Source organism: Dendroctonus ponderosae, unplaced genomic scaffold, assembly GCF_020466585.1.
Source record: "Dendroctonus ponderosae isolate FM_Combo_2020 unplaced genomic scaffold, Dpon_F_20191213v2 Dpon_F_20191213_7, whole genome shotgun sequence".
NCBI lineage: Eukaryota > Metazoa > Arthropoda > Insecta > Coleoptera > Curculionidae > Dendroctonus > Dendroctonus ponderosae.
The window spans coordinates 10,113,765-10,140,179 of NW_026018916.1; the positions used below are offsets into that span (position 1 = coordinate 10,113,765).

The window sequence follows — 26,415 nt, forward strand, 5'->3', positions numbered from 1 at the left end:
TGCAGTATCAATTTCCTGTGGTTGCTTGTTTTATTTTGTTCGGAAAAGAACCTTAACAACAACGCAAAAGTTATATAATAACATTATCTTTGCCTTCTATTCTATTTAAGGACGGAAAACATTCGTTTTTATATTGATGATTTCAATTGAAAGTCGATCTTACTTTTTTATGATTCTGGTTTATTATGGCGTTTTTCATCTGCATCTCAAGTTTAAAATATTATTTCAACACTGAACCGAATTTTTAATCCATAGAATCCCAATAATTGTCTTTTAAAAGGTATATTGTGCTAAATATTTAGTGCACATGTTTACAGGCATAACTGTTGAGCTTAATGGCTTTTTTGGACTTAGAAGCACTTAAATAAATAATAAATGTTTTTTTTCTGCAAATTAATTCATGGTCAGAGTCAAGTTCGTCTTAACATCCAAATAAACGCTAAAATACGCACATGAAAAATAGTTCTCAAGAGCCGCTAATTGTCCAGGAAAAAGGTTCAGAGGAAAAATATAACAAAATATAAAGAATGTACAAAGTGTCTATTGCTTTATTTTTAAAATCAGATACTCTATATACATGATAAAGAGCTCAATGAAATTTTGTGCAAATATCCACAAAACCTCAACTAAATTGTGAAATGTCCATGACGGTGTTAAAAATATTCAAAAATTTGATCTTGGAATTTTAATCTGATTAACATCTTAACGTAATTTAATGACCAGTTTTATTACTATAAAACGTAAAAAACGAATTTCGCAAACACAATTTAAAAGTCTAATTTTAGCGTTAACCTTGGCTGACCAGTGTTTTGTATGTGTATTTTTTCAATGAACCATATTGTATACTTTTTGGCCTTTGAACCTAGAAACGTGCCTATTACGTAACCAGAAAACGTTTACACTTGTTACTACTTTAAATAAATCTGAAAATCGGCCAGGGTAATATTAAGGAATTTTAATCATGTGCCAGAAAACTAATACATACGTGAATTTTTCCAGGAAAAATTTAGATTTTATGAGAAAAAACAATACCAACATAAACAGTTCTAGTCATTTAATAATCATCTTCCAACTGGTTTAATATTTGGACACTTTGCAGAAGCTTCTGCTTATGTTTACGTAAAAGTGTTTTATACGATTTACATTTCTTTTTGGAAATATCAGAAGTTTTTTGCGAGAACCCACGCCAACCGTCTATTACCCTATTTGCACTTCATTAACTCTCTGGGGAGATTTTCAGTTTTACATTTATATTATAAAAGTTGGAGTTTTCTATAAAATTACGCACCCATCCTTTAGACCAACTTTTATTATTTTGGGCAAAGCTATTTAGAAATGAAACCAGCACGTCATTTTTCGCATTAAAATCTTTGAATGAAGATTATAAATTCCTGTCAACACAAAGTCCTATTCAAATGTATTCATATTCTGTTAAAAGACCTTTTCAAATTCCAATTATTGCTATCTGGTGTACTTCAGGCGAATTTCCTTCGGTAATTTCCGTTTTGAATTGAAGCCTTTTTGCGATCGGGAAATGAGAACTTTTTACTAGTGTTTTGAAAGAAAACTTTCGATCGTGAGCCGTGGCTGAGCCGTAGAGCTTAAAACCATTTGCTTGTATTTCGATCAGGACCAGCATGAAAATTAGAAGCTGTTCCAGAACCTTCAGGCTAATAATAATAATAATAATAATAACAATAAAAGTGCTCGTTGTTGAAATTGTGCTTGAAGTCCGACATTTTTTGTATATTGTTGTTTAAAATTGTAGTTTAAAGTTCTTCATGTGTACATTTTATCGGTAAATCTTTCGGTTATAAATTATAAAGAAATATCAGTGAAACAGTAACGAAAGGGTAATTTTTAAACACAAAACTAATTGAAATATTTAATACTGTTGCTAAATTCCTGCTAGTGAATTATAGTCCAGAAAATAACAGGAGTACAGAGAAAATAATACAGAAATCGAAAATAATTTTAAACCTCTCTGCTGAGTTAGAAACTATACAGGGTTATTCCTTATTCCTTATTCCTTATTCCTATATGCTCAGTTTGGTTAAATGATAAATTGCATAGCAAAATTATGAAAATTATTCACTATGAGTTTTCCTTTTAGACAATGCAGTTTGAAGGAATTTTCTTTCGCCAGCTGTAAAAACATTTTCACGTCTTTTTATGTCTATCTGCTTCCGACAATCTAAAACGATTTTCTATAAAAATACGCAAAAAGGCATTCGTTAGCCGGGGAAATGGGAATTGAATCGTCGGGGAAAATTGGTCGGGAATCATCAAAATACGTTTGATCGTTAGATGTTTTATTGAGAAATCCTTCGTTATAGTACGCAACGGATTGAAAAACGGCAGTTTGTTTATTGAATGAATTTTTCATGTATACTGTAAAAACATTTATAATCAGATCGCTGCCACTTTTATGCAAAGTGAGCGACTGTTATATAAGACGAGCTAAATTACTTTCAAAATTTGAATTTAAAATTTGATATTCTCTGTATGCGTGTCTTCGTCATATTTCATAGGAAAACTATGCTGACAGTATGATTTTACTCACAAATGTGAAGAGGTGGTTTTGGTAACTTTTACTTGATACTCCAAAGGCTTTCTAATATCGACTTTTTCATAACGGAATATGTTTCGGAAAGTTAAAGTTGATTTTTCAAAAAATCTAACCGCTAAACCGCGTAATCTACACATTTCCTTGCTGGCTAATTAATTTGAGGAGCAGACAAGAGTTTAAGAATATCTGTTTCAAAGACAATGGACTTGGTAGGCAACAAAGGAAATTTAAATATTGATTCTGCGGTAAAATAATCACTTTTGCATAATCGCTTCTGGCTGTTCGAAACTTGTTGTTGGCTCTCAATTTGAATTTAACATATTTGTTTTCGTGAAATGAAAATATCCAAATAATTTTGCTTGACCGAAATGTGCAAATTTGCAACTTCGACAACAAAGAATTTGGTTTCAACTCATAAAATCACCAGTAACGTGCATTCGCTAGATTTTTGTCAAAAAGCGCTTAATTTATTATTATTCTTCTTACAGATGTTAAGTTATTTTGTTCAGGACGTAACTTTTTTGTTTTACATTTAATTTTTCCACTCTTTCCTTTTACCCGAAGATTTGTAGATGATACACCCACGGGAGTGAAAATTTATCGGGTTGAAACCAGGAGTTTTATAGCTCTTTTAGTTAAACTGATGCACAATGCAAAATGCACCTTATACGGCCAAATTTTCTCCAAATTTGAAGTCGGAAAAATTCTGATTGTTTTGAACGATTTCATTTCTGTTTGAAACGTTCAATTCTTGTTTTATCGCGTCTGTCCTTTTCCAAAATTAAGTACTGCAGATCAAGTACCTACAGAGTGGAAAATAAAACAATGCAAATTTACTGAATATTTTATATGCCCCCGGTTACTCGAAAAAAAAAACGTTTTCTTGAATTTCAACATGAAAAGTATCAAGGAAGACTTTATGCCTCAAAACTGTTCTTACATTTTCGGCTTACATCTTTCGTTTACAGGAATATTTTTTTTCTTTAACCGCTTTTGAAAATCTAAAGCTCAAGTAGAAGTTAAAGCTGTATAGGCGACTTAAGACAAAAATGTAATATACAGAGTTGCAATAAAAGTGACCTAACAAAATCTATACAGCTTACAATCTATGTCTGATAATGTATTTTGCTAAAAAATCCTTAATGTACCTAATTTTCTTTGAGCAGTTTTTTTCCTTTCCGTCACTCCAATACCACTTTGTTTTAATATTATCTACACTTTGAAAGTTATTTAAAACATCCTTCACTTTGGCTGGTGAAAGTTTTCCTTTATTTCTACAGTCTTTGCATAATGAAAGGTGGTCAAGTCAGGACCGCAGCTCATTCATCGGTTTAAATGTTTTAGCAGCTTTAGAATAATGACAGGAATATTTCCCCGAACCCTTTTGGCCCTAATTGAAGTAATAGTCTGGTTAACAGTCGGAAGAGCATGGAAGAGACATATTGCCCTTTTAACGTACATGATGCTGCATATTTTCCTTGGAATTTAAAAGTCTAATTCGAGTGTTGTCAGCAGGTGAAAGTTGGAAACAAGAGTTGATAATTATGGCTTTACATGTGATTGTATGAAAATGTCTTGTCTTCACTGCCTACTTCTATTGTTAGAAATGCGTTTTAATTATTAATTTATGGACCCCCATTTTCTCACTTTGCCACTCACCTTCACCAGGACAAACTAATAAAATATTGATTCAGTCCTATGGAAATCATGTTCCTTTTTGGCTGGATTCCCTCTAGAAGTTGGAAAAATAAACAGAAGAATCTCCAGGCAGATAATAAAGAAAATCCCGGCTTATTTACCTCCGGCTTATCGGTAAGTTCGATATTGCCGAAAAACCTTCCAAACAAGTTTAGCCAAATATTTTTCCATAATTGCAATTAACATTCGCTTATTTTTCCAAAGTTAATTTCATTATTTTGGAAAATCCAGCTAATGTCGATTCTGATTTAAGCCGCTTAATTGTGTGATGTTGAAAATCAACTGTGTTTTCAATGATCTGGAACATGGGAAAAGATTTGATTATTCGGGGGAATGAACAATTTTAGGCTCAACCAGGACAGTACACTAGATTTGCATAGCACACTATTGGCTTCAAATATTGGTTCAATCCGGACACAAAGTTGGCAATCGCATTGAGCTTAATACCCTCAAAGTTTGAATATCGAAAGAACAAAATAATACTACACATTCATTCCGGCTCGTATTATGGAGAATTTATTGTCATTGTTGGATTACTTCGTTTCATAATAACCCAGCTAGGGCTTTGCAGAAAACTATTCTGGAGGGCTTTTGGATTTTTTATTGTCGATACGTATCATGCGACCTGTAAAGAGAGACTGGCTTTGTGCATTTTTCGATGTTCAATAACGGATTTTTCCTGCACAAATGATTGCAACAGCGATTTGCAATTGAAAAATTAAAAAAAAAGGAGACAAGAGAACAGGTTTTTTAATTTGCGCAGTTATTTAGTGTAAGAAAAACTGTTTTGAAAACTGAGTTGTTTTCTTGAATGGTTAATGCAATCTCTTATTGCTTCTCTCACAAGCAAGGTGCTGCTGGTGTTTTAAAATAATTCTTGATTTAAATTGTTTCATATTTCAAAGCTCTTTAATCTTGTCAATATATTTCGAAATTTGCGATTTTTAAATAAATTTTGCTTTACCCGTATTTATAATGGAAAAATATAATGAGGCGCATTTGTCGTCTTATTTCTCTATACTAACAACCAACACATCTGTTTGCTTTTTGTTGTCTTCAACGCCTTCTATACGCAGCATTGATATAATTCTTCTCCTTGTTGAAAAAAATGTCAATATTACAAAAACGGGTGAGTTTCGCGAGCTTTTAGTCTGTCGTCGAAAAAAGCTTGCTCCCTGGCGTTTAGAAGCACGAGTGGCTTGCTCGGCGCAGCACTACTCTGAAGATGTAAGCCACTTGTGCTTGCGAAACGTTATTATATAATATGAAATTATTTTCCACGATAGCCTAAAATCCAGAAAAACTTGCCAGTTTCAAACGAAAGCAATCAATCAACGTGATATAATAAAAAAGTTTAGTATAACCTATTAAAAAAAACGAACTAGGTTTTCTGGATCTTCAGGTTCTACAATATATGGGTAGCAAAATTTTGTTTTCGATTTCATGGAAATCCCTCTGGGCGGCTTTTATAACTAGGCTTTGCTGGATAATAGAAAAAACACCATAAAATATCAAGTACAATTTTTCCTGGTTTTATTAATACAGTGGATGGTTGCTGGAATACGAAATACCCTTTTATAAAAATAGAACGGAGTAAATGCCACCCCGCATAGCTTCCCTTTGTCCTAAAAGAGCGGCAAACCGAGAAAGAGATTATTTTTGCGCGTAGAGAAAACAAAAGTCTTAAAAAGCTTGCCGGGCATAATACAGCGTGGGAGTTGATATTCTCTTTCGGTATCAAGCTTTGTACCATTTTAAGCTTTGCAATTTTATCAAAAAGAAATACTTAAACTGTAATGTTTTGCCATTGCCTGCTCGTTAATTTATAGGATTCGAGGATTTTCAAAACCTGCGATTTGGCTGGTTTTGAAAATCTACAGAACGATCAATCGTCAATCTGCTAGAATGTAATTACGGAAACAATCCAGGAGATTTATCGTGGACACACAGACATTTAAAATTCACTGCGAAAAGATATATCAATGTTGAATTTCATCGGTAAATCGTTGCGCATTCGCTAAGAGCGATCAGGTGTACGAGATTTGAAGAAAATTGAAAAGGGATTTTCGTTTTTAGTTTTTGTCACCGATCCAGAAAGTATAACGCAATATCCTGCCAGTTTTCCACCATAAACTTGCATTGAAAGTGAGTGGCCTTAGTGGAAATTCTCGGTTTGTCTCTTTCACTTTACAGCAGATAGAGTAAAACTGAATTTCTCCTTTGAATTAAGATCGTTTTTGACTGAAATTCATGAATATCAATCAATAAATGATTACATTGTAGATATATAGTATTGTTCAAAAATTATATGTGAACCCACTTGAAGATGTCTATAAATAATTTGTTTGAAACAGGGTACAATAATATGTGTCTAACTATGTACAATAATATTTGTAATCCATGTCATGAAGCTCACGTAGGTGATTTTTCACTCTATCCGAGATTTGAAACCTTTCACTTTATTAAAGTGTGAATTTAGCTGAGATTATTTTAATACCGCAACCGCTAAAATTTCACTTCCTAAAATAGCAGATTTTAATAAAGAGGAAACGGCCTCTGTGAAGTAATGTCCGAAAGCTTTTAAGCGCCTTTTCCATTGCAAAGGAAAGTGTTTCATTCTCCACTGGGAAAATCTTTTGCATGATTTGATGCTGCTGCCAAGGGGACGTTTTAAGTTTATAACCCTATTGTGACTAAGCCAAAAGACTTTGTCCACACAAAACAGATGTCTAGGGTGTGATTCTGAAGTCTTTGTACATTGGGTAAAGTGGTCTCTTAAATATTATTCAATCTTTGTATATGGTTAACCTGCGTTGAACAGTTTTAGTTAGAGAACGTTTCAAGATACATAGAACAGTTAGAAATTTCACATTTTTGTTTAGTTATTTTTAGCTTGTTAAAGTGATCTGGATGGATGAATTTCGAGTGAACGCTCCTACAAGTCTTATTTTCACTTAGGCTCTCTTGCCTTGGGACAGATTTCTTAAGAGTGCAATTACCAATTCAGGCTCCCCAATTTCTCGAGCAATTTTGCATAGCATTTTCCCATTGATGCAGTCAAAGGCATTTTGACAATCCAAGAAATAGAGGAACCTTGGAACATTGAATTCCCGTTCTTTTTCTATGAGTTTACGTAAGATCACAATTTGTTCTCGAGTTCGTTTTGCGTATATTCATAAAATAGTGAAGGTTTTAGAACTACGTTGATAAACATTCTGATCATCATTGCTATTGCTTTGTCTACCTCTGGCTGTATGATTCCTGATTTGTGCCAAATCCGTTTATTTTAAAAATATTTCCTGTTTCTCATGGCCTAATTTTTTAAGCAGTTCTGTGGGTCTAGCTTTTTTAAATTTTATTCCAGCAAGCTTTTTATTACACGTCTGCACTTGAAATACAAATTGACTACAGGATTCCACTTTTAAGAAAATTCAAAGCCCATATATATATATGAAGAAAATATTTGAAAAATAAAAACACTTTTCGTTAACGTTACGTCCAAAAGCTTTTAAGCGACTTTTCCATTGTTAAGAAAAGTGCTTCATTCGCCGTATTATATTATAGGCAAGTGGGGGACATTTTATGTCGAAATGCTTTTGTGCCTCGATTAAAAGACTGTCTATTCACAGCCGGCATTTTCGTCGTGTTTCGTTTTGGGATTATTGGGCATTTTGTCATTTCACAAACTAAATATTCACCTAAACCAAGGTAGAATTAAATTTGCTCAATACCTGAAACAAAAAAGAAAAATGAATGCGCTATTTTTATTCGGAAAAACTACAGATAGAAACTTTTCTGTATCGCGGCAAAAAATTCGGAACAGTATCCTTGCCTCAAACGATCCCATTTTGCTCCAGAAAACTTGTTCTCGGGTCCCATAGTACATTTAACCCTTTTATTAAAACTTTTTCAGAGTGGATGGGGTCTTTAGGGATGATAAAAGTTTAATTAACATGAAAGAGAAGTTCCAAATTAGAATTGAATAGGGTACAGTTGCCGTTTGCGATTTTTTAATGAGATTGATTTATGATGAACCTTATTGTAATGTTTCGGTTATGCACGATTTAATATCCAACTTTGTATATATTAGTTTTTTGAAATTATTTCATCATTTTATGAATGCAAATTTGTCTAATATACAAAAATGAAAACACCTGAATGGGCTGCTACTGCACTCGTTACAGCACATTTATCTAATTGTAAAATTTTACTGATAATCAAGAAAAACCTTGCAAAAAATTCAACTACGCCAGAAAACTAGCAGAAATTATATATATTAGATTGAGCACTTTTTTGGAGAAACTCACACTCGGAGCGGCCACATGATACTATCCTTAGAAATACACAAAATGGTAGAAAAGACAAAAACACAACACATCACCAAGAAAGGAACAAATGCCAAATACTTTATGGAAAATGGTTTTTGACTATCTTTTTTGTGGCAATCTACTGATGAACTAAATTTTCTGAAGAAAATTCTACCTGAAATTTGTTTAGAAATCTTTAGACTCAGTTATATATTTAATATGGTGGTATATTGCACCCCTTCAAGGAAAAACTATGACATTATATTGCTTAGAATAATGAACCAATTTTCGCTTGTTGTTGCATGTTGTGCTTGGCAATTTGAAAAACACACAGATATTCTGAATGTTATAAGTTTAATAGAGAGTTTCTTTATGTATAAAATTCGCATTTGAAAAATGAAAAATATGTTTCTCTGGCAATATTGCTCTTCTGAATAATTTGTTTGTAAATCTTTCACGTTTAATACCCTAATTGAAAAATCTGCCACATGAATTCGAATTTAACGTTTCGAATTTAAAAATTTCAACCCTTTGTGTATGATTTTCAATACTTTTTATAACAACCCCATCGTCGACAACCTAAGCGACGCAAATCGCCAGCAATGTAAACATATGGCAACTTTTCCCGTTCAATTCGAGGATATTATTTCTCAATTTCTTTTAATTGTGCATTCGCTTCAATTCATAGTTTACTGCATGATTAACTTCATTCACATACATATTTTTGTAATGTTAAACTACCGATAAAAATGCAATAGTTTCAAAGTATCTGTAAAAAGTTTGATGCGGTGAGAACCGAAGTGTACACGATTCCTTTTCGCTCCGTTCAGCAGAATAAAATTAATTACGGGATTCAAAATGCTTCTTTAACTCCGCAGTTCTGTTCTTGAGTTTTCCAGATCAACAGACCGAATTTAGCTTTAAGTTTTGTTCGAGTTTTTCCAGTTCGTCGTTATTATTTACTCACTTTCTGTCTTTTCCAGCTATTCACGATTACTTGCGATCGCTCTGTTCACCAAATTAACTTTTTCTTATCTGGGAAGGTTTTATTTTTTTAAGAACAAAGCACATTCCATCATACATGTTATATGTATTTTGAGTTAAATTTAGATTTACGTTCAATTTAATCAATAATGACTGGCCTTTTTGCGGAGCGGTGATCATCGAATCGAATAAAAACGGTTTAATAAAAGTATTAAAATCTCTTTATAAAATATTTTACATCAGAACTTGCAATAATTCCTTATTTTAAAAATAGGTACTGCCGGATTTTGAAATTTTTTCTTTTCCTACGGTTAAACCGAGACAATAAATATAAATTTAATAATTACTTTTTTTTCTCAAAAGGAACTTAAGGAGCACATTTTCTAAATTTTAAAGTTTTTTGTTTCCTGATTATTATTTTATTGTGAGACATATATTTTAATTTTCAGATGGACCTCAACCTGGTTTGAAATCATGGTGATGGATTGATGTAGAATATCACAATTCTGGCTTCAAAAATCTTAAGGTATGTGGAAAATTTCGTGAATATAAAATAATAAACTGCCTAAAGGTTGTGCATCTCGTGAGTTTAAACACGTGTTAAAACTGATCTTCTCAATTTAAACTTTTAGAACTTTGCTCGCTTACTGATAATTAAGCTATCACGATATTGCGTTTAATTAACTTGTTTCCGGTCGTTTATAATTTTGTGAAATTTCCAAACCTTTGATATCGGTTTATTTCAAATTTTCGCATAGAAATCTAGCGTTTGATCGTAATTGGAATGTTGTACACATCAAAAGACAATTAATAGTCATAGGAGTCATAGTTTCAATAGTCTACGGAATCATTATTGGAAAACTTTTCTCAAACATTCATGTGATTGACATACAAACTAGTTTCTAGATAAAGAGTTCTAATTTTTTCGAGACGGTGTAAGTGTGATCTTTCATCATATTGAAGAAAATGGAAGTGGATGTTGAGAAAAGAGCGCTTGTGAAATTGAATGTTACATTAATCCCCCAGTTTCAGATTATTAAGAATCAACAATAAATGCTAATTGTAAATAATTTTAGTTAAAACGTTTTTAAAGTATTAATAACATTTTATGATTAATTTAATTAATAGTTGGAACTTTCTCAAAGTTTCCAAAAACTGAATGCATCAAAAGTTTTTAGTCCAGTGTAAAAATATCGTTAAATTTTGCATCAGATCTAGCCCGGGCAACTCTTTGATGAGGATGTTTTTCAACACTTCCTTCGGTTGCGCTCTATTATATCTCCAAATCAAACAGACAAAACATGGGTTTTTTGTTTGCTGTAAATATTTACGTTCCCCTATGTCAATCTAAACGCGGTATACATTAAATTTAATATTGACTATAAAGGGGATTAAATTTGCTTTTGATTTTGCCAAGAAAACAAGAACATATTAATGTTTTTTCGCCCAAGTAAATATGCAATTTATTACTGTTCTTTTTAATAGTGAACCGATATTTTAATTTTCTTTTCTTTGTATGGGTCAAGAAAAAATTAACGTTATGACATACATTGGCGTGAAAAATTATGTTATTATACTAATTTTAGAAATCTCAAAAACAATGAGCTGAGTACCGTTGCATTTATAATTCACAAATAATTTTTATTAAATATTTTGTGTTTAAGCAATTTTTCAGCAAGCAAATTATTTTTAGGTCTTTCTGTTTGTATTTGGCATCTATATAGCTTGATTTAAAAGGCCTCTACAATCTTCAATGTCTCTTACTACCTGCTTATTATTTGTTCTGTCTCATTTTCCATTTTAGTTAGTTCAGATTTTCCTCTAATTAGTTTATCACTTAATACCGTCATGCTTTATCTCTTCCTCTTGTCTCTTCCATATCAAGCAACCATTTTTTGTTGCAGATTTTTATGTCGGTTCTTACGGCCTCTGTTATAATTTATATTTGTTGTATCTGTAGTTGTATGAGCTTCTCTTTATGTTCCGGGTGTTTGGAATTGAACAATTGAAATGTTTATTGTGAACACCCTGCAATATAAACTACAAATATTTTGAATTTTATATGCTTATGTTAATATAACCTACTTCCATATTTCTTTTTAACTCATATTTTAATGCATTATGCAAATTAGCTACTAAAGCAGTATACTTAAATACATTTTTCGCAGATCATAGAGTCAGTCCACTTTCGGCTCGCTAATTCGATTAAATCCAAATTTCTTTTGAGATTCAGTCGAAAAATTAATTATTGAAGTGAAGTTTGCCCAAAGTGAAGCTACTAAAAAGCAAAACTCTAAGCAGATTTTTGAAAAATTGTCAAGCAATAACCAGATTCGAGACTTTTATAAAACTCTCAGCCTCCATAGCGAACACCTTCTCGTTGCGAAAGGCAGCAAAAGTAAAGATTTTGTTGATCAAAAAAGAAGTATTAAAATAAGACTTGCCGAAAATGAGTGAGTGGCGCAATGGAAATGAAATAATTTATTTGAGAGTTTATTAGAACATACGTTCCTTCCTTTGAATGAGTGAAAACCAAAGCTGCAGTCCGTTTCAGCCTTGCGGAATCACATTAATACTAACTTAAAAAAAATATATTAAGCCGAAACTAAAACACAATTTCGTCGACACTTTTATATTCAATGTAACATGTATTGATGAAAATAAATCTGTTTCTGTATTATGATAATAAGCAAAATCAACGAAGGAGTTGTCCAGTAAATAAAGTTACTATATTGAATTAAGTCTAACAACTATTAACTGTTTACCTACTTTATAATTAATTTCATCGATAATAAACCATATTTAATTTCAAACTTTTACACAACTTCAGTGTGTGCAATGTAAACCCCTAAGTTAATCAACTCGACTACTGGAAGTTCAGTTATAAGAAGTTTTAATGTTGTTTACCGTCGAAATAATAAGTCATTTTAGATCTGGAGTTTAATTGAGATGCTGGTAGTGATTTAAAATTAAGTTAGTCATTTCGTATAAAGTTTCCATCTAACTTGTAATTGATTTTATCGGTTGGTTATTTGATGCCTCCGTATTAGCAGTTGCGCGAGTAGATAATGAATTTACGACGTGCCCCTTTCTCCATGTTAATTTTTTCGGCTTTAATGGCAACTTCTGCCATTATCCATTATAGACTTAGAATGGTCGCGATAAGGCAGAGCGTCTGAATACTTAAACCCTGGCCTTAAATTGCCTCAAATGCGATAGGATAATGCCAGGTAGTTGTTATGCGCTATATCGCTGAAAAATATACAAAAACAAATAACATGAATAATGTAAAAACGTGCCGAATCTCGACTTCTTGCCTTATACAAATCCTAGTAACGACGTAGCTTTATATTCCGGGAAAAGTCCCATAAATCCGAGGAAAACACAAGAAAAACGTTTTTTGAATCTAAATGGCGGTTTTTCAAACCGTCGCGCTTTTAATAAACGAAATTTAGCATGGAAATGATTCAGTGCAAAGAGTCATTTTCGGTCAGAGGACAATTGAATTTTGTATTTTTGCGGTTTCTTAAAAATTATTATCTCGGTGCACGCAAACGAGCATACCGCTTCTGCATTGCTAATTTCGTGTTTTTGGAGCAGTTCAAGAGTTGCTGTTTTGAAATAACTCAGAGCCACAGTGTGAAGAATAACCTGGAAAACTTCGTGCTTTCTTCAAGAAACTGAAGCAAAAAAAAACAGATGTTTTAATGGAGGATTTGTCATCATCGCAAAATGAGACAGTCAAAAGGAGCTTTTTTCCCTTCTTTGATACGAACGTTGGAAAGTATTTTCGGTTCAGTCATCTATTAATGATTTTATTTGTTTGAGACTTTTGCGAATACGATGTACTCTATGTGAAATATGTCGATGGAAATAAAAATCGTGGAATTGGCGACCCAGAAAACCGCAAATAAGAAACCTATCGGGGTTTGCTTTCCCAACAATATCTTTATTTCTGAAATAGAGGCTATTTCATAAGTCTGATTGTGAGGACTCAAATACGGGGTTATCCAGAAAAGTAAATGCTTTTTCTATTAACTTATGGTTTTTGTATATGAGAGCGGAACTGAGAGCAATTGTTGAAATACAAATTTTTTGTATTGTTTGTTTTTGTTTTGTATTGTTGTTAAATTATTTTAATTTTTTTAGTCGAGACCAATTGTACTGGGGAAAAAATGATGATCTCCCCATCTGACTTCTGCCAGTCAGTTTTAAGCAATAAGTGCGAAATTGGTAATTCTATTACATTTTATGGTCCTTCGAGCCGGATAAGCGAAAACGATCTTTAGGTATGGCCCTTTTCTTTTGTTGTTCTTTGCTCTGAGGGCGAGAATAACACAAGAAAACGGCAAGCCAACAAGGTCAAAGCAAAAACTGCAACTTAAACAATAGTTTTGAAAATCAATCGCTTGTAAAGACAACCATGAAACGACCACCTAATGAAACAACGAAATAAAACCATCATATCTATTTAATTGTTTCAATTTGTCCGGCATATAAAAATGGTTATAAACACGGGAAAAATGTTGCGGCCATCTATAAATTTAATAAACGACAGCCACAAGACAGTAAATTGCAATTTCAGTGCGGCACTCTTGCGAATATGGGGCTCCTGTGCTGCGCCATCGAGTAAGAACTTCTAATAAATCCCAATGGGACCATATATATCGTTTGAAAAATGCACTTTTAGTCATTCGTGTATGATAAATGCCTAACGAGATTCGATAAAATGTAGGTTAAAACGACATTTATTGGTTTGCAAATGGCAATTTGTGTCGAATTCGGCCGTTGAATGTGAAGTGACTAATTTTGTTGCTTCTCGTTTTGTATTTATTAAAGTCAGAAAAAGCTACTAAATTTCCAACTACTTGATTAATTGGCTGTGAATTAACATTAGAATTTTTTTTGAGAACGAAAACGGAATTGACTAAAAAAGGAACAAGTGAAGAATAAAAATATAATTTATTCAGAAGCAATGAGATAAAGGTACCTGAAAAATGTAATGCAGATAAGCTGGAAATAAATGAAATTTGACTTAAATGATTCAATTCGTAGTTGAATTGAAACTTAAGTGTAAAGGAAGTGATTCGCGAAATAAGTCAAGACACAAAAATAAGTCTTAAACATGAAGAAAGGAACTGCTTTACATTCAATTAATATTCAATAAATCTGACAGCCAAAAACCACAAACCAAGATATTAGAATATTTAAAGGAATTAAAAATCAAGAATATTTGAACAGCATCAAGATGTGATAAGCGGGATTGCAATTCCATTACACATATCCGATATAAACATCACAAAGAACCAAATTTTGCATTTGCATTGAATTTGAGCAACTGGCTCATAATTCTACATAATTGGCTTGATTGTACACGAAAAATATATTACCTTATTTTTTTTGGCTGGCTAATATTTGGTTTTTATTTGCATTTTTTATTAGTTTTGTTTAGAGGTAATAAATATATATAGCTGTGTTGGGTTGGGTAAGTTTGCTTTGGTTGCGGTTAGTTTGAAATTATTTGGGTTTTGTGGAAAATGGTAGATTTGCAAGCTAAAATCAGTCGTTATCTGCTAATAGTTTTGTTTACAACTTTTCTGTTAAATAGATCTATATTTCGAACACATTTTCGACATTTCAAACGTGTCAAAATTGGTTTAAAAATAGGCATAATGATTTCGCCAACACATTTTTTACTGTTTGATGTGTTCTATAAAGGTTTCATTAGTAAAATGTTTTTTTCTAATTATTTTTAAATACATTTCCTTAATCCTATTAAAATAAATAAAGCTTGACCTAAAAACTGGCCAGGGAAACTTGCCAGTTGATTGCCAGAGGATTTTATTTAGTTTTCGGCAAATCCAAACGGTATAAATAAATAAAACCGTTCAACCAAACCAAAACTCAGCGAATAATTCTAACGTGATTGACGATTCGGCTAATCCATGATATATGAGGAAAAAATGTAAAGCCTCATTGCTATCATATTCCAAAATTTAGTGATAATTTATAGTAATTCTGGTCATGTATGGACGAATTCCATCCAGAACTACGCAGAAAATGCGTAGCTCTGAAACCAAAATTTATAGCCGGATAGTCATGTTTTAACTGTTTCCATAATAGAGTTGAAATTTACTGACCGACATAAATTACCATGGTCGTATCATAATATATTCTGAGCACGGGATTTGGATAGGTTTATACTATTTTTTTTGAATATAATAGTAGAAAATTTTAAACAAATGTGTTGACAAAATTGATAAATATACATTTTTTTAATGATGAATAAACGAGAAGCTGGAATAGATCGATTAGTTTGTTTAATAAATATAACTAGAAAATAATGCCATGTTAATACAGTTCAATGATTTATAAAATATCAGATGCTTTAATTGAAATCTTTAACTAAAAATGGTTTTAAAAACTACGAAAAATTTTGTAATTTTGTATTGTAAATTAGTATTGGTGATACTTAGATTCCATACTTTAGATCCAATTGGCCAACTATCCAAAAAATGTAATATTTTCTGGTTTTCCACATTGGCTATCCAACTGTGAATGAAACACAACGGATTCTATTGCATATTGCATCAGTCTTGCTTAATAATGAAGAGACACCTGCGTTTTGGCACAGCAATGCACCGTTCCATATATCAGTAAATAACTTTCGATCCAGTTGGCGTACAATACAGTTCTATTTCCTGCTAGAAAGTACATTATTTATCCATTTAGCCAATATGCCCGGTGCCTTTTTGGCACGAAAAATCGAAAAACTCACATCGGAACGTCAAGCTGAGCGCGAAAAAGAACACCTCACAACCCGCTATTATCTTCGAAAAATAATATTTCCCATAGCCGGTGCCTGACAACTTGAAGCGTTTCAACGGCTAAACTAAAAATAATAAATAATGCTTTTGTCAAAGCCATTAAAATTGAAATGTTGGCACGCCATTTGGTGGAGCGGGCCCTTTATGCGCTCTACTAGCTCTTATGGAGCGACGGAACAAATTTGCTCTTCAACTGGAATTAAGATAAACAGCTGGGAAATCTGGAGGCTTGATCAACTCAATTTGTAAATCTGTTTTTGCTGTTGTTAATAGTGGTGCCTAAAACTATGCGAAACATTGGCATGATGATGCAGAATACACAACACTCGTCTCAACAATTTTGACATGAGGCGGCTAAATAATTCATAAGGGTCGAGAATGTAGTCGTTTCGAGGAAGACCGGCTCTTTGGATATGTGTAGGTTTGAGCCCCGAAAATTCAGTTAAACGGCCCTTTGCCGTATTAAATGAAAATCGGCCAGCCAATGTAAATTTTAGCATAAGCATTTTGGGTGGTCCTAAATTTCGTTATCCTTTACCGAAAATAAAATGTGGTAAACAGGACAGGATAAATATTTACAACTTACAGATTTTCCCCTTAAAATATAAGAGCGGATTTCGATACCAAAGACTTTAATAGCTAGTCATTCATAAACTCAGATGTGTTTTGGACCAATGTTGGGCAGGGATAAAATCATTAAAAGAACGTAGAAAGTTGAATTGACCGATCTACAGGATGTTTCCTAATTCAGTGTAAACATTTCAAGGCCGTCTTCTTAAGCTGATTTTATGAGAAAATTTTATTGTTTCCGAATGCTTTGTTTCCGATCTACAGAATGTTAAAATTTGCTTTCGGTAGATTTTCCAAATAAGCACACTTGTTTTTATGCACTCTCCTGTTCCCTTTTGTTATCGCATTTCTAAGAAAAAATCCAGTGGTCTGTTTAAACGAAAACTAATCCTTGACAGTAACGTGTATATGAGGAGCAGGTAAATAGGAAAAATTGATTATTTATTTTGTAATTTTTTTTGTGCTTATATTGACTAAATCCTTAATAGCTCGCTTATGCTTTACTTAAGGGAAATATTCAGTGGTCACTTTATAATGTGAACGGGAGTCATTTATCCAGTGATGTACTCAGAATTGCGCCATCAATCTTATTTTTGGAGATTTTGAATTTTTGCAAAATTCTTTTCTGTATTTTTATCCAAAAAATCAGAGGCAGAGTTGAAATTTGTTTTGTAGCTTTCCTTACATCTACCGAACATTTTATAAGGATTGTATTTTTTTATGAAATGTTTTTCAGAATATTGTGAGAAAAAATATGAAATGTGATTTTCCCAAAATATTTGTTATTTCTACATGGCATTAAAAAATAATGAGAAACTTATTGTCTTAGACTAAATTTTAACATTTAACGATGAAATATTATTTAAATAAATTTTCTGCAAACTATTTACATATTTTTTTCCTAAAAGTCCCTGTTCAATTTGAATATTTTTCACAATTTTTCACAATTGCCTTTTTCTTGTTAGTGTATAAATTTGAGATTTTTCTTCAATAGCTAACTAAGAAAAATCACTAATATTAATAATATATACAAAAATAAAAAATTTCAACTATATTTTTGTACAAAAAATAGGCATTTGAAATAACTATCAAATTATAATCATCATCAATATAGTATAAATTCAAAAAAATAGATCAATGTATTGAGAAATAATTTAAAAATATTGGAAAATCTATCCATACGTTATCAAATCGGTTCGATAACAAAATTGGGTTTTATTCAATTAAGAATGTGAATTTTTACAGAATTAAAAACAGGAACTGTTTTTTCCGGTGAAAATAAGTTTTAAGTAAACACTTTAATTTGCCTAATTAATATTTCTACTAAACTACTAGCAAGTCGAATGTAGGGATATCTAAAAATAATGCACCATCTTACACTGAAAGCTGCATGTTATTTGAATTATAAATTTTCCAAATGAGAATGAAATATACGTATATATTAAAATGAGGACAACTTTAGTATCTTTATATTTTTATTTATTTACGTTTTATTATCAGTAGTATATTAATTAGTCACACTCTTGGACGAACGGCAGTAATCGTCAATCGTATCGGCAATAAACTTCACATGATGTTTTGCAGCTTAAAAATTGGCCGTATATTGTTGCCAGTATTTCCTACAATTTATTATGTAATAAGTGTAACCCGATGAACCACGTCTTCTTAAACCTATTTATAATATAATTTTTCACTATTGATATTAAAATAATTGGCAAACAAGGGCATTCGAAATTTATATTAGTTGTCTCTTATTTGATATAACTGTTTAGCAAAATATATTTCACATCTATAATAGTGCAAAAATTCTACACGATTTTTTTAAGTTTACAGTTGTATTGATTGTCTAATTCCGCTTCTTTGTCATGTGAATAGCAATTTCATATTTCTTAAACCTTTGTCAGGATGAGTATATTTTTTTTCGTAAACACTCAAATAACTCAAAAGCATTTATTTGTTTTATCCAATTTTCAAATTTCTGATATTCAACATGTCGAGCCAGTTGTTAGGAGATCATTACGGCCATAAATTTTCACATTTTCACAGACTCGCCCCACACTTGACACTCCCTTATAAGGCCGAGGAAAGGTATGAGGAATAATGACTTTCGTCACTTGCTTCACGTTTTCTATTAGTCTCTGTTAGCAAATAAATAAGATTCTGTGAATGATTGATTACTTTTTTTGTGTCGTTGGGTTTCGCACCAACTTATTTGTATACTATTGGATTTAATGAATTAATAAGTTGGCACACGTAAACATTTTTCAAATGCCTCTTGCATTCTGTGCAGTGTTACTTTTTAGAACGTTCTTTATAATATATCTTTTATAAGCCATTTATTACTGCCTGCTTTGCCCATATTACTAATTTAATCCTATGTGATCATTTAGTTGCACCCTGTCTTCGCTGCCCTAAATATTTTCTCCTTTCTACTCGAGCCTCATCCTAAAATATCATTTTGCTAATGAAACTACACAGGAGCCGTTTTAATTATTCCAACTCGCTCTTCTATTCAAAGAAACATCTAACGAGATAGAAATAATGGATTCAGGGAGCGTAAAATAAATTTCTCATCTAATACGGGGCTCTTTGCCTAGGACAGCGAAGAAAGTGGAGCAAGTCAAAGACAAGCTGATCAGCTTATTTTAAATTGTGGGAATTACGCGACATGCATTTATACGGGCAGATATTATAAGATTAAGTTTTTCCTCTACATTTTATTTTCAAATTCCGTATTGTGCTGCCGTGGGTTTTACAGGCCGAAAACAAAGCATTACTTTGTTGGCTTTTGGCAAAATTTGAAAATGTTTGGATAATTTATTTTTATTTATTTTTATCAAAAAAGAAAATGTTTTCTTGAGCCAACAACCCAGTTTGCCTCGAAAACATGGCATTCTGCTGGTGATTTACGGATTAAATTGGAAAAAATTGCGCATATTAACTCAGCAGGACCCCGGGCTTGGTTCTTTTAGGTATCAAGTGGAAAATAAAGAATTCGCCGCGCTCAGTCTTCAGATTTTTCAAGGGGCCACTTTGCAGTCACTTGCTAATGATGCCATTACTTTTATATATGGTCCGGAATTGGAAATGTATGTACCGACTATCAAGGAATGGTTTGCGAATTTCCTTGGTTCCTAATGTGAGGTAATGATCGTTGAGCTGAGTTGGGCGACTTAATGCTATCTGCAAACGTTAGAAGTTCTCTTTGCATTTTGTCTGGATCTGGAAAATCCGATTAGGGTCATCACAATTACTCAATTCGAATAGTTTTTTTTGTAAATATTGCAACAGCAGAAAACTAGCTTTGTTTTAGAATGAGCATCACTATTATTGAAAATGAGGAGGAGCTGGATAAAATTCTTCGGACATACGTACGTCACGCTCAGGTGACCAATGTTTTCACACATTGAAATGTTCACCATTTTTTAAACTGGAATATTTTTGCTTACAAAAATTTCGCATTGTAAGTGTAATTTAACGTGAAATATTTCTGTAATTGTTTAAGATAGTATTATTATAATTATTTATTAGTTTTTATGTACACAAGAATTTTGTTCAGCATTTTGCACGCGTAAGTAGAAGGTAAACTCCTTCTTCCTGCCAAGAAAAATATAAATGTTCAAGCTTTTAATATTCAGTCTGTAACAGACTGTTTATGTTCCTGCAAGAGTTGGTCAGTTTAGTCCATTTTTACGTTTTTTAAAATTTCATTGTAGTCCGTTTTCTAGTAAGTTTGTCTTTTTTAAACTTTTAACTTATTTTAACCATTTTAATCAACTTTTCTTGTGTTTTGGCGCGTAAGATTATCCCCTTTTTCCTTCATTTTTCGTTGCTTTTTAGTGGCCCTGATGATGCCGCAATTGTCCAAAACGCTTGGCCATAACTAATATTCGAGGGCTTTTTATATACTCATAAATCACGTACACAAGTTATTACAAAAAGCTTGTTTGATTGAATAATAATTATTGATTTTGCTTGATAAGAAGAGATATCATGCTTTTGCTGTATTTTAATAATATTTTTTTGTTTGCCAATTTTTTTCCAACTATTTGTCGTTTAATATGCTTACACTGGACCATTTAAAACGGACAGAAAACATGTATTTAAAAAATAATCTTTTTCATAAAATTAATGAATCATTGGGCATCATTTTTTCATGTATGACACACATCTGTTTTTCTGTTAGTACATTAATATTATGAAATAAACTGCTCTTATTCAAATTGGATAAAATGAATGTAACTATTTTGGAAATAAAACTTTATCTCCTCATCAATAATGAACACGTAAATTATTCCAGTGAAACCGTGATGCATAGGTTTAGCTTACGCTCAGGTGAATTTAAACTGTACTTGTCACATGCCGATTCCCATTTGACTTATGTGATGTTCACATATGTCGCGTACAGTTTAAACTTTGTCCAGCTTGAATGAAACCTTCACAACCGGATTAGGTTGCATACATTAGTAAGTAACATGTTTTGCATTGATTTTGAGCTTGAACGGCCAAGTCTTATTGAGCCGTTTAAATTTTAATGGTTGATTGGATTTGTAACTGACTACTAAGCCGATTTGTGCCGGTGATCAATATGGCAAATAAAAATTGGAAGTGGCATTTATTAATGAACATTTTTTACATTTTAATGGTAATTTTTTTGTGTTTAAACCGCCAATAAACACCAATGAAAAACTGTATGAAAGTGCTGTAACATTTTTCAGGTTGCGAAAACTAAATACTCAGGAGGTATACAATTGTATTTTAAACTCCAGTAGATTGCGATAGATTTAATCAAAAAATTTAACTCTGAAAGTTTGTTTCTTTGAGATATTTTTTTAATAAGGTTGCTCATTTTGCTCACCTTGTATGTATTCACTTAGCGAATGGATTTTGCTTTCCTAAGCCACTTAAATCTCCTCAGTTGCTGTATTGGAAGAACTGGTTTGTTTTTGTGGGAACTTTGGACTGATAATTGTACATAATAGCGGTTAGATGTTTTATCACGTCGACTCTAAATGCGCTTTTAGTTTGGTGTCGTTTTTATAGTCAAAACCACTAGACGCCAACATAAAAAATAATCTGGATTTGATGGAAAACATGGAAAACTGGACTCAGCAATTATTCCTGGTCTTTTCCAGACGTATTATCGTAGTGTCAATTTTCTTTCAGTTTCTTTTCATTAACAGTTCTTCTGTAATTTAGTCAACATGGCGCCTATATTTTTTCTTATCTGAACGAGTTTTTTTTCTCTTATATCTGGTAAACATCTCTTTTGTTATGAGGGTCTCCATTTCATTTGTTATTAGGATCCTCTTATTGACTTTTCAGATCTTATATCGCCACGACTCGCCTTGTGTTACACAATTTGGAATGACAATATGTACTTAAATAATTAATTAATCAGCGTATGAAGGTTTTTAGAATCAGTCAAAGTAATAACCCAATCGTTTTTTTCTGCTCATAAGCAGTGAATCATTTCAGTCGTCTACGACTTATAAACATGAAGAACTTTTCGGCCGATAATCGGTACTTATGTGCCTCTTATGTGCCAGTTATTTTGTCACTTTGTTCTTCGCAGATTTTGTCAGAAAGGTCAAGATGGACAGTTTTTGGCTCTTATCATCCGGTGACATGGCTGAGGAAGATTTAACCTTTAAAAATTGAGAGAGTACCAAAGTCAGTAAAATTGTGGAGAACTTTAAATATAGTTTCGTTCTAAGGCTCAATCTCCGAAATAATGGACTAAAAAACCCCGAAATTAAGTTGAATTAATCCAAATATAATTTATTACGAACCATACAAAGATTTCGTTATACACTATACTTTTAGGAGTGTTAGTCGCTACCTTATTTTTTATTTATGCTATGAACCGATCGAGGTTGTCAATTTTAGAGGTGTGATGTAATATTGCTCTAGAAGGGAAAATCTTCAAAATCAACCTACATAATGGGTGAATGAAGAAAGAAAGCAAAAATAGAAATTTAAATGGCGCTTGAGACTGCAACTGCAATTTACATTACAGTGTTAGGATGTCATTCACTTAGTTTTCGTGCAAATTGGCAAGTCAAAGAAAACAACCGCCAAACAAATGAAAAATTAATGAATAAAAAGCTTATAGCAGAACGTCTCTTTATGGAAAACCACTTATTTTTTTTTAAACAATATGTTTTGAAATGAGCTAACGACTTAGTTATAATTTAACCATGTATGACACACATTTTATTATATGGCCAATCACTGATCAGGTTTCAAACTAGTTTATTGACTGATTAACCAGTTTAATCAGTCGTAAATGCCTGCTTCAATTGAATTATTGGGTTTTACCATAAGCAAGTAATACGCCCGTTTTGGACCTATTAGTCCTCATCAGAAGTAGACAAAACTTTTTAGAAACTGCGTATCCAAAAATATAATAGACTGATAGAACTAATAGTTCCGAAACCGAGCCTGTGAGTTTTTGCTTCACACACGACGCTATTTCTCACATTAACAGTTTTTTACTAAATTAAAACAATAATTTGGATAAAACGACAACTGTTGTAATTACAAATGGCACCTTCTAGCAATGTTGTGTAGAGCTATCGAGTTCTACACTACATGACAGTAAAACACACTTACAGTTCTCTTCTAAACAAGCTTAAAATTACCACACTTAAATTTAAAAAAATTAAATTTTGAATCAATTTCTTCAATCACATCAAGATTCGGGCCATCCTAAAAATTTACTTTAATTTGGGCAAAAGTAGGTTTTTATATCAATTGTTCATTTGCTCGCTTTTGTGGTGTAGCACGAATCATAAAAATTATTCTTCCGAAATGATTATCTCTGATGTATCTAGAGTATCAAAAAAACTTACTTACTCTTAAAGAATTCTGCACGTGAAAAATTATTAAATTCACTTAAAAAATACTGCGTATTGGTCGAAAGATTATGTTTATATGGATCTGCCATGGAACATCTTTGCAAAATAAAAAATGTAAAAATCCTGATTATTTTAATGAACACTTTTACTTCGAAACCGATCACAATTCCGAAATCCGATACTGATCTGAAACGATTCAAGTAAGCCCATAAAGCTGATCCCAAAAAAAACCTTTCAAATTAAATTAATTTTTAAAATTTAGCCCAATAACTCTGTCAGTCAGCATCGATCCTACCATTGCGTATCTTGATTATTCCAACGATCTTTGATGTGATATTTCACCAAATCGCTTTGTGACCTGAAAAAATCGTTCAACAATTTCAAATTCCCCTACTTTCTTTTCCTCGGATCGGAATGAAACGTCGAGACCGATATTAACGGCAACTTTTGATAGTCCCAAATAAAGCGAGCCGACTTAGATGAGGGTTGGTGCGAGACATTTATTTCGAGCCCCTTGCAAGCCATTATTCCTACCTTCTTGAATGTTTCTCGGGATTGCGGGGATAAGAATAAGGTTTAGATAAAGCGACGGTATAATTTAATGGTATTAAGTGGTATTTGGAGCGAATTCTAAAATCAAGATTGCTATTTATGTTATTTATGTTAATATCAAACGGTACAGAAAGACTTGTAAATGCTGTCTTAAGTGTGTAACCCTATACAAGCCCTCTACAGAAAAACGACTAAGTAAAGATTTCAGTTTACAGAAAAACTACAGTTGCTGTTTAAACGACGCAGTTTATTCAAATCTGCTCATTGTTTTGAGAACCTTTACACGTATTGAGCAAATAAACATTTGTAAAACGGAATAAAAAACGTAATATAGTCACATGACATACATATATAGTATTGTATCATAAAAAAACCTAAAATCTGATTAAAAATTCTCTTTCCAATTCCTATTAGAATAACGAACGTTTCGATGCTGTTAGAATATTGATTAGTTCTATGAAAGATTCTATATCTGCCAGATGTTTTTTTCAAATGCAAATTATTTGTCTGTTAACCCAAATCGGAGGAAAAACTGTCCATTTGGCTGTATCCAAACTCGCTGATGCACCAACGATTTCAGCGTAATATGCAAATACCGTTCACGTAAATCTTTTCTAAATGCATTTAAAATATGGCAATCGCTTAGCGTTCAACCTGGCAAAATGTTCAATAATTTTAAATCCAAGGTTCCCTTGCCACTATATTTGAGTAATTTCGGTGGCAGGATCGCCGAGTTTTCCATTTCATTTCAATAAATCCACTTTTGGTTTTATTTTTGCGTTTAACACGTGGAAACATTGTGTTGATCGATATAGATCACTCTCTTTCTTCTTGATTCACTGACCGAAGCAAGCAGAAATTAAAAATTGAAAAACGCTAAATTACTTACTTTTTGTTTCAGAAGGACTCTGGCTCTATCCCATCAATCTCCAACCAATGCCGTTCCAACGCTTTCACCAAACAGGTAACTTTTTCGGAAAAGTGTTTCTATTCAAATAATTTCTGTCATTTTGGAAAGGTGTTAAAGATGTTTTAGCTATTGGCAATTATGTGCCACTAAAGCCTAGTTACATTACTAAAACAAGAGAATCTAGTTCATCAACTCGAAATTTAGATTAAAAATGGATAAGTCAATTTTCAGCTCTATGCGGTGGCCATTTGGGACCGTAAATCCCCGATCTAATTTCGTAAATTGTCAGCATCAAATGCAATTTTTAATAGGTCAGCACGGCCAAACAGTGCAAGCGAAATTAGCAACGTAAAACTGAGTAGTTCTCTTAAAAACTCTCAACGCAACATTCAAGCGACTCTTTATATTATGTATAACAGAACGACCAGAAGTAATTTAAATTTAGAACAGGCATTTAAAACTACCTTTAATTATACATATTATGTCGGGTATAAACTGTGTCAAAGATCCGCCGTTTCAACATGAAATTGCCTTTGTTGATGCAAGGGTTTAATGGGTTAATGCCGTGTTTAGGGTCCATAAAAAGGCATTTTCTGAAACGGTTTAACTTCAGTGATAAACCTGTTAGAACGCAAAAAGTTTATTGATGGCGCAATATACGCCGCAGTTTTAAGTCAGTTAAATGCAATTATTGTTATTTAGTGGCTCAATTAAACTGCGATACGTAATTGAATTGTTTTAATTTGGGTTTTATTTTCAGAAGTTTTTACGTGATTGCAATAATAGGTTCTAAGCAATACTTTTTACTAGTAAGTGCGTTTTGTATTTTATACAGGGTTATTCACGCTATACGGCACGGAAGTTTGCGGCTAAACCGTTTGATTTTTTAAAAGTATTATTTCATGAATTGTCCGGCGCCTACCGGGCGCACATTTTAAAAATATTTTTGTAATTTACAGGGTGTCCCAAAAGCTCTAAAGGTATCAAAGTTGCGTTTTTAAATAGAATGTCCTATATATTATTGCATTTTTGGATTCGCTGATCAAAATAAGTGTCTGTTTTAATAAGGTTTATAACACCTAAATCTTAAGGTTTTTTAAATAATGCGAATTTAATCAAAATCTTATCTAATTTTCAC

At 32.4% G+C, this 26,415-nt stretch overlaps 1 protein-coding gene across 3 annotated transcripts in view; it reads left to right on the forward strand.

Annotated features, from left to right (window-relative positions):
* Nucleotides 1–26,415, forward strand: part of LOC109542837 (chondroitin sulfate N-acetylgalactosaminyltransferase 1) — a 98,734-nt gene that overhangs the window by 11,378 nt on the left and 60,941 nt on the right. For 2 of the 3 annotated variants that reach the window (XM_048668634.1, XM_048668636.1), the window contains exons 2-3: nucleotides 10,008–10,084; nucleotides 25,269–25,331. The gene's annotated coding sequence lies outside the window, so the exon portion shown is untranslated. The remainder of the gene's footprint in view (nucleotides 1–10,007; nucleotides 10,085–25,268; nucleotides 25,332–26,415) is intronic. The other variant, XM_048668635.1, reaches the window with a different exon arrangement.